This window comes from Lolium rigidum, chromosome 2 (genome assembly GCF_022539505.1).
Source record: "Lolium rigidum isolate FL_2022 chromosome 2, APGP_CSIRO_Lrig_0.1, whole genome shotgun sequence".
NCBI classification, from domain to species: domain Eukaryota; kingdom Viridiplantae; phylum Streptophyta; class Magnoliopsida; order Poales; family Poaceae; genus Lolium; species Lolium rigidum.
The window spans coordinates 23,157,163-23,166,933 of NC_061509.1; the positions used below are offsets into that span (position 1 = coordinate 23,157,163).

General features: G+C 42.2%; 1 pseudogene; it reads right to left on the reverse strand.

Moving 5' to 3' along the window:
• Positions 1 to 3,337: 3,337 nt before the first annotated feature.
• Positions 3,338 to 9,359, reverse strand: LOC124689352 (annotated as a pseudogene).
• Positions 9,360 to 9,771: the final 412 nt, after the last annotated feature.

The window sequence follows — 9,771 nt, forward strand, 5'->3', positions numbered from 1 at the left end:
TTGCGCATTCATGACCCATGGAAGGTTGCATGCATGACCATTAAAATATTCCATACACTCTCAGTCTCATCCTCACAGCAGGCCAATGTGTAGTAATAATAGTATGTGTATGGTCCGCCCTATTCAGCCCATCAACGTGAATAATGGGCCATGATCCAGTTTCAGAAAATAGCTATACATACTAGAGGGGGTGGAGGCAGGACCAATCTTTAGTCCCACATTGCTAAGGGAAGAAGGTTTGGAGCAACTTATAAGGAGAGCTCTTTTGTAACATCTAAAATGGTAGAGACACATATAGGGTTGCACCACACTAGCGCGTGCGCTCGCGTGAATATTCGCGACTTAAGACTTATTTTTTTCCATTCCCATTATGCTAAAAAAGTTATCATATTTTTAAACATACAATGCTAATACGGGAGTTGCATAATCATGACACTCAACTTGCATATTTTGGTAATACTGCTAGGAGAAGCAAAATAAAATGCAACTTTGTGTTAAAACATCGACAACGAATAGATAAACAACCGACATCTTAGGAATTAGCAAAAGACATAGACCTATTCTCGGTATGCAACCGACAACAATAAATTATATGTATATTTATGTTACCTATAAATCCAAAAAAATTAAACAGGAAAGTAAGGATCTACATGAGAGTGGTAATCATAGTTATCTTCTAAATCTCCAGCTGACAAGTTTTTCATCCGCTGAACTAATATTCAACTCTTCTGCCTTCTTTTTCTTTATTTGAGTCTTACTTGGGATTCTTCTCCAACTCAAAAACTATGTACAATGGGGCTTGATATTTAGGGTCAAACATTTCATCCAAAGTTTACTCTTAAAAATTTCTATTTGACATATGGTATAGTTTACTATAATTATGTATCAATTTCCAGTCCTCTAATCAGTTGTCGGATCCAAGTATATTGTTTCTCCGTTCAATCATGCAAGAGACTTCACGGATAACATGACTCACTGAGGGCTTGTTTGACTCATAGGAAAAGTGGAGGAATAGAAAAAATAGAGGATTGCTATGACATGCCCCCTTGAATCCTATAGGAAAGAAACCTATGGAAATAGGTACAACTAGTATTTTGATGGTAGCATAGGAAAGCCATAAATTGTTTTTTTTAGAAATATCATAGTTGTCATAAACACATAGAAACTTTTCCAAGAGGTGTAACCTCTTGTTAGAAATCATATAGGGTTGTACTATGAGAAAGCAATCCATAAAATTTTTTAAGGGTTCAATCATTTGAATCAAATAATCTCTATAGAAAAATTTCCTATGGGTAAAAAGCCTAGAAGATTTCTTTAGAAAACTTTTGAATCAAACAAGCCCTGAATGATTTCATGGAGCATGAGGAAGCTGGGGAAGAACAAAGGGATCCTAGGTCTACCCTTGACAATTTGATCCTGGGTCTCCGCACTGGAGCCCCAAGTTGGAGGAGGCAACAGTGAAGTGATCCCCACCCCTAATGGGGGACTACAACGACTGTACCTCGCTGAACTATCTGCCGACGCTGAGCTCCGGGGACGACACGGTAGTGCTGAGGCAGTCCGGAACGTGGTACTTCTCCAGCGGCGTCGGGGACGACTGCAACGACGGCTTGAAGCTCTCTGTCGATGTTCAATGATTCATCCATGGACGGAGGGACGTGTTGGAATAGTTTCAGCTCTCTGGTGTTCAACATGCATGACATATATAAATCCACTTACAAATAAAACCAGTTTCCATGAGATGCATACAGAATTACCCCACTCTTCGATTCAAATTAATTTGTCGCAGATTTAGGCAAGATATTGCCCAAATCTCAATTAGTCATGTGTCCCAAAGATGACATTAAAGAAGTAAGAAAAAATAGTAAAAGGGAAACAAAACTCAAAAAAATACACGAAAGAATATGAAAATTTTATTTTATATGATGCTTTATAATTAAGGAAATTAAGTCTCTTGATAGTTGCTAGTATTGAATCTATGAAACCATGCACACTTTCTAAGGCGTACTTCAGCTCTCATTTTAAATCCAGATTTACAAAATATTTAAAATATATGAACCATGTAGAAATTCCATGTTATTTATATATGACATATATAACCATATAGTCTCGAAACTTTGAATAAGATATTTGAATCAAATATTAGAGGATGTTATATAAGAAAAGAACATATGCACTATAATTTACATGAGAGCTACCAATTAATGTACATAGATGTGCATTTTTTTTTTGCTTTTGGGAGACCCAAAGGACACGACTTAGTGAAAGGTTTTTAAGAGGGATTGTAACAAAAAATAACCAATTGATGCAACTTTTGTTGTAATGTACTATTAAATTTATAAAACCCATCTTGGCAACACCGCGTTTCATAATTATATCCCAAATAAAATTGTATTTAGAATACCACAACAACAATATTATTTAGTGTAATAGAAAACTTTAATCATTACCTAGTGCAATACTATAACCACATCATGCTCTCTCTCTCACTTACAATACCGCCGAAATGATTGCTGAAATCAGCTTTTTCTTAACCCCGAGTGTATTTACCAAGTATGCACGTCCAACGGATACTAAGTTACTTTTGCAATCTCTTAGAAAGAAATGATTCCATTTAGTAGCTCCAATAAGAACTAGTTGGGATTTCAAAACTTTAATCGATAATGGTTGGTCTCGCATCTAAGAAGGTTGGATGAAACTTTAAGATTTTTTTAGTACAATTACATTATTATAGTTTGTTAAATTATCAGTGACTTTAAGGCGTGCATATACATGTGGGCCTAAATCCCACATGTGTGTAAAATATCTCTCCTAGGTTTTTTGACCATAAGTGTGGTGATTGAATTTTTGAAGTCACAATGTTAGGTATCAGCAATCAATGTTAATTATTGGCAGTGACCAAAGACTTGAATATCCAAAAATTAATTAATTAATCTCATATAGATGGTATCTCATCAAATAGAACACATCATCCCAACTTCTCTGTAGTCTCATAGTGCTAATACATTTTTTCTTCAAGGACGTGAATGTAGCTTAAATAGAGTGCTCACTCACTTACCATACATCTCATTTTTCTTCTTCTTATTTCTAGTTGTGCAGTAAATCAATATTTGCAGCACAGCACAGAGTTGATTTGCTTTTAAAAAATCGGATTTTTAGAGCGCTAAATCGGGCCTAATGGAAGTGTCGAGTGCAAACATATGTATTGGACTTACTCCCCCACGAGGCCACGATTTGTATGACTTAGCATGCATCAAAAGATGCACAAGCTCGTCCTTCTCAATTGCTCTAGTCATAAAATTTCATTTCATTAGCCATTAACTTGTATATGTACAACTCAATCAAAGGGACGAGTAGGTAGTCATCTAGAAGGCGGTAGAATAATGCTACATGGTGAGGTGATCGGGGAGCTTGTTGGTGGAGCCGAGGACCTTGCCGCCAACGTCAGGGAAGAACTCGTGTCCCGGCAGCGGCCCGACCTTGCCGTCGGCGCTCACCTCCACCGGGTACCTCATAAGGTACCCCTGCATCTGCATCTTCTCCACCTCCTCCCCCTCGTACACGTATCTCTCCCAGTTCTGCCGCGCCACCCGGTTCACCAGCCGCACGCAGTCCGGCGACTCCGGCATCTCCATCTCCGGGAGAGTCAGCCCGCCCAGGTGCTCCTCCCACAGTGACATCCTGTAAACATGCACCTGCCCGTGCGGCCGCCGGCCTCCAGCGCCGGTGTGGTGCGGCTGGTGTGCGCCGACGGCGATCTCTGTGTCACGGGAGCCGGAGAGGGAGCGCTGGTTGACGTTGGCGGAGCCGAGGAGCACGTATTCGTCGTCCACGATCATCCCCTTGGAATGCACGTACACCATGAACCGCCCGTGCCTCCGTGCCAGCGCCGCTGCCGTCTCCGACGTCCATCCGTGCAACGGCGGCGGTGCCGGTTCGCGGTTGCCTAGGCAGTAGAAGTTTAGGTAGTCCTGCGGGTGCGCTCTGCCAGCGAGCCCCGCCGCGGTGACCGCCTCCTCGACCACCTCGTACATCATCCGCATCGTTTGTGCCTGCCAGAAGAGGGCCTCTTGCGCCGGCGCCGACCCCGGCGGGCCCTCTGCTGCCGGCCACATAGGCAGCACCACGTACGCAGCGAACGCCTCGCCGGCGCTGATCTTGCTCGCCACCTTCAACGCGATCTCCATTGGCACCAGGTTGCCAGCGCCCGGGTGCCGGCACGACGGTGGCCACGCGTACGACGACCCCACGAACCGCTCGGTCTCGAGATACACGAACCGGTCGGCGGCGCGGATCGCCGCAACGTACGCCGTGTGGATGCTCTGCTCCACCGCCAGGCTCTTATCGCAGAGCAGGTGCCGTGCCGCCATGTCCTCGTGTCTCCCAGAACGCGGAAACCCCTTCACCGACCCGGAGTCTACCGACCGGAACACCTGCGCGTGCCAGCCACCGGTGGTCATCCTCCGGCAGGACGCGCAGCGCGTCGGCGGCGGCTCCTGCGGCGGGGCTGAGGATCCAGGGGATGCGTTTCAGCTTTATCAGGGTATCGTCCTTCCAATGATTGTGCTTGGTGGTCGCTTTCCGCCATCGCTGCTCGAAGTTCTCCAAGACATCGTACGCAGCGGCGCCGTCGATCCGACAGTGCATGTCGTGCCATGGCTGCCTGGGTCCGTCGTTCGCATCGGTGTCACCGAGGGTGGGGTTGTGGAGGTCACCGCGGAAGACGGTGTCCAGGTCGCCGAAGAGCCTGTGGGACGGGGTGTCGTAGCAGCCGGCAGCGAGGTCGAGGCCGCCTAGGAAGGCCGTGATCCGACGGGTGGCCTCGGACGCGGGCGTGTCGACGAGGATGCACTTCTGGTTGTGTGCGTATGGCGTGCCCACCACCTGCACGCTGGAGACGTCTCACCGATCAGGAATACATTTGTTTAGAATTGTGAAATTTTAAATTGCTTAAAAAAATCCGAATTATTTTTACCAGCAAATTAAGTTTCAAATCCATAATTTATATAGTTTGTGAGATAGAAAAAGAAAAACTCAAAAAATAGGTGTGCACTAAACACCTGCTCTCTTACAACTTTCCCATAATTTATTTACAGTTTTGGTTTAACTTATTTGTACATGAACAATTAGGCACTGTTGGCATTAGTGTATTTGTAGCGTTGGTGGAGAGATGGTCCTGGTCTAACCTAAAATTCCAACGAATATCAAAATGAATGTTTGGCTCTAGTGTATTGTGTCAGTTCAATCCTCACTTTTCCTCATATTTTCCCCAAGACCCAAATACGCTAGCCCTCCCAATTTGGTGCATTGTGTCCGTTAAATCTATTTTTTTCAAGAATTTTCCAAACCATAGTGTACTTTCCACATGACCCAATACAACTACCGTACTCTAGCGGATTGAGTATTAGAGATAAGTGGAGATTTGACATGATTGAGTGAAACGGGGTTTCACCCTAACAGCATCTCTAACAGAGCCCGTAAACTGGGCAAAACCGAAAAATAACTGCCATTTTACAGGTTCCGTTTAGAAAATGGCGCAGATTAGTCACCGTAAACGAGCCAAAATCGAAAAAAAAGTTTTCAGGCCGAGACCGAAAACCCAACTTTGCCTGTATTTGTAGGGGCTGAAACAGCGAACTGAACACGAACCCCTATTCGTGGCGCGCTGCAATTTCAGCTCGAGCTAACTACTTCCGCCGGTACAGCCGCCGGAATCCTACCAAATTCGCCGGTCCGACCAAATTCCGGCGAGCTCGCGCCGGTGTGAGTCTGCGTGGGCGGGGTGAAGCAAGACCGGGGATGGCCGAGGCAGCACAGGCCGAGGCGGGGCAGGACAGGTCGGGGCGCGGCGGAGGCGGAGCCGAGCTGGGCGGAGCGGGGCTCGGCCGGGCCGGGGCGGAGCGGCGCGCGGCCGTGGAGGCGCGGGGCAGCGGCGGCCGAGCGTGCGACGGTCGGGCGGGGCGGGGGCGCGGCGGGCAGGCACGGGGCGGAGGGGCGCGGCCGTGCAGGTGCGAGGGGCGGAGGGGCGCGACCGTGCAGGCGAGGGGTGACGGGCGCGAGGCGGGGCCGGGAGCGGCGGCGACCGGGCGGGGGTGGGCGCGGCCGGGAAGGCACGGGCGGAGCGGCGCGCGGCCGTGAAGGCGCGGGGCGGCGGGCGCGAGGCGGGGCCGGGCGCGGCGGTGGCCGATGGGGCACGGTGGCCGGGCCGGACGTGCTGGTTGCTGGGGACTGCACGGGAGGAAGAAGAAAAAACAGAAAAAAAAAATAGGAATATGGAATATTTAAGGAATATGCTGTTTTACAATTTTCGCTCTGCGCCACCAATTTTTCGATCCGTAAATACGAGTTCAGTGAACTGAACTCCGCGTTTTCAGTTCGCGTATTTACGGGCTCTGCTAGAGATGCTCTAACCCTGCAGGAATTGTCTCCTCTAATCCCGACAAAAACACTAGTACTAGACAATGCATTAGCGGGTTGCTAAATTCAGACATATGATTTTAGTTTTGACTAAGGTATAATTAATCTCAAGTAGTCCTGTTACTGTTGTATCCTAAAGATGGCACTAAATTTTAAGAAAATAAAACAAGAAAAAAATCAAACATACTTGAAATAAAAGAATAGTTAGATTTATTAATTTAGAATAGAACATGATCAAAACGAAAAAATAGAACAGTTAGAATGTATTAATTTACAATAAGAAATAGATTAAATGAAAACAAAAGTTATCATATTTTTAAACATACAATGCTAATACGGGAGTTGCATAATCATGACACTCAACTTGCATATTTTGGTAATACTGCTAGGAGAAGCAAAATAAAATGCAACTTTGTGTTAAAACATCGACAACGAATAGATAAACAACCGACATCTTAGGAATTAGCAAAAGACATAGACCTATTCTCGGTATGCAACCGACAACAATAAATTATATGTATATTTATGTTACCTATAAATCCAAAAAAAAAAATAAACAGGAAAGTAAGGATCTACATGAGAGTGGTAATCATAGTTATCTTCTAAATCTCCAGCTGACAAGTTTTTCATCCGCTGAACTAATATTCAACTCTTCTGCCTTCTTTTTCTTTATTTGAGTCTTACTTGGGATTCTTCTCCAACTCAAAAACTATGTACAATGGGGCTTGATATTTAGGGTCAAACATTTCATCCAAAGTTTACTCTTAAAAATTTCTATTTGACATATGGTATAGTTTACTATAATTATGTATCAATTTCCAGTCCTCTAATCAGTTGTCGGATCCAAGTATATTGTTTCTCCGTTCAATCATGCAAGAGACTTCACGGATAACATGACTCACTGAGGGCTTGTTTGACTCATAGGAAAAGTGGAGGAATAGAAAAAATAGAGGATTGCTATGACATGCCCCCTTGAATCCTATAGGAAAGAAACCTATGGAAATAGGTACAACTAGTATTTTGATGGTAGCATAGGAAAGCCATAAATTGTTTTTTTAGAAATATCATAGTTGTCATAAACACATAGAAACTTTTCCAAGAGGTGTAACCTCTTGTTAGAAATCATATAGGGTTGTACTATGAGAAAGCAATCCATAAATTTTTTGAAGGGTTCAATCATTTGAATCAAATAATCTCTATAGAAAAATTTCCTATGGGTAAAAAGCCTAGAAGATTTCTTTAGAAAACTTTTGAATCAAACAAGCCCTGAATGATTTCATGGAGCATGAGGAAGCTGGGGAAGAACAAAGGGATCCTAGGTCTACCCTTGACAATTTGATCCTGGGTCTCCGCACTGGAGCCCCAAGTTGGAGGAGGCAACAGTGAAGTGATCCCCACCCCTAATGGGTGGATCTATATTTGTCAAATATCAATGTGGTGACCATGTTAATCTCACCTATATAAGCACATAGAGTTTCAAGAATATGAAAAGTTTATTTTATATGATGCTTTATAATTAACAAAATCAAGTGTCTTGATATATAGTTGCTTCTATTTAAGCTATGAAACCATGCGCACTTTCTTAGGCGTACTTCAGCTCTCATTTTAAATCCAGATTTACATAATATTTAAAATACATGAACCATGTAGAATTTCCATGTTATTTATATCTGACATATATAACCATATAGTCTAGACACTTCGAATAAGATATTTCAATCAAATATTAGAGGATGTTATATAAGAAAAGAACATATTGACTATAATTTACATGAGGTACCAATTAATGTACATAGATGTGTTTTATTTTTATTTTGGGGGAACCAAAGGACACGATGTAGTGAAAGGTTTTTAAGAGGCAATGTAACAAATAAGAACCAATCGATGCAACTTTTGTTGTAATATACTATTAAAATTTATAAAACCCATCTTGGCAACACCGTGTTTCAAATTATATCCCAAATAAACTTGTATTTAGAATATTACAACAAAAATATTTATTTAGTGTAATAGAAAATTTTAATAATTACATGGTGCGATAATAGAAGCGCGCCATGTTCTCTCTCTCTTACAATACCGCCGAAATAATTGCTGGAACTTTCTTGTTCTTAACCCCAGGTGTATTAGCTCGAATAAGAAACAGTTGACATTTCAAAACTTTAATTAATAATGGTTGGCCTTGCATCTAAAAAGGTTGGATGAAACTTTAAGCTTTTTAACACAATTACATTATATTGGTTTGTTAGATTATCAGTGACTTTAAGGCGTGCATATACATGTGGGCCTAAATCCTGCATGTGTGTAAAATATCTCTCCTATTTTTTTTGACCAGAAGTGTGGTGATTGAGTTTTTGAAGTCACAATTTTATGTATCAACATTAATCAATGTTAATTATTGCCGGAGTGACCAAAGACTTGAATATCCAAAAATTAATTAAGTAATCTCATATAGATGGTATCTCATCAAATAGAACACATCATCCCAACTTCTCTCTAGTACTCATCTCACCACAATGATTCTTCTTAGTCTATCCATGTATCCATGCATGGATAGAGAAGATATAGACACATAAAGAAAGAAGGGGTGTAAAATATCTCAAGATGATGCTAAAAGGCATTTGCTGCGGTAGAATCATGTTGAAATCTTATTTTGTTCATTTTACTATAATCCATGTCCCAAGAAAGCATTCTATAGTTAGTAATAAATAAGAATTATATTAATAGAGCGTGTAAGAGTGAAATATGGTATCTTAGCTTGCCTTCTGTTTTGCCATGTTGAGCTTTCCTTTAGGGTAGCGATGTGAGAGAATACAGATCACCGAAGAGTGCTTGAAGAACTTCTTGGTATCTTCACCACTAGTTTGCATCACACCTCCCTGGATAAAATACATAAAAAGACAAAACACCTCCTTTATGTCCACGACGGGCCCGAATCCTAGCATTTGAGCTCTCACACAAAGGGTCTCATGTATATATCGAAGGATTTCCATTAGAGTATTTGAGATTTATAATCAATACGTAGGGAATTTCAGGATCGTATTCAACAAGGCCATACATTATTCATATTTTTTTATTGTATCGAAAATACATAACATCATTTTGCAGGTTGATTCGTGTTAATTTCTTTGTGTTTACAATTCTATTACTCCCTTCGATGTATGATTAATAAGTGTTGTGGTTTTAGTTTATTTTTATCATATTTGAACTAAAATGAACTAAAACTACGACACTTATTTGGAATGGAGGAAGTACTATTAAAATATACCTAGAACTCTAGCTCACAGTATTCTAATTCAAAATTCCAAAGGTGGTGTATTCGACTGATTTTACCGAGTTGTACCTACACTCAACACA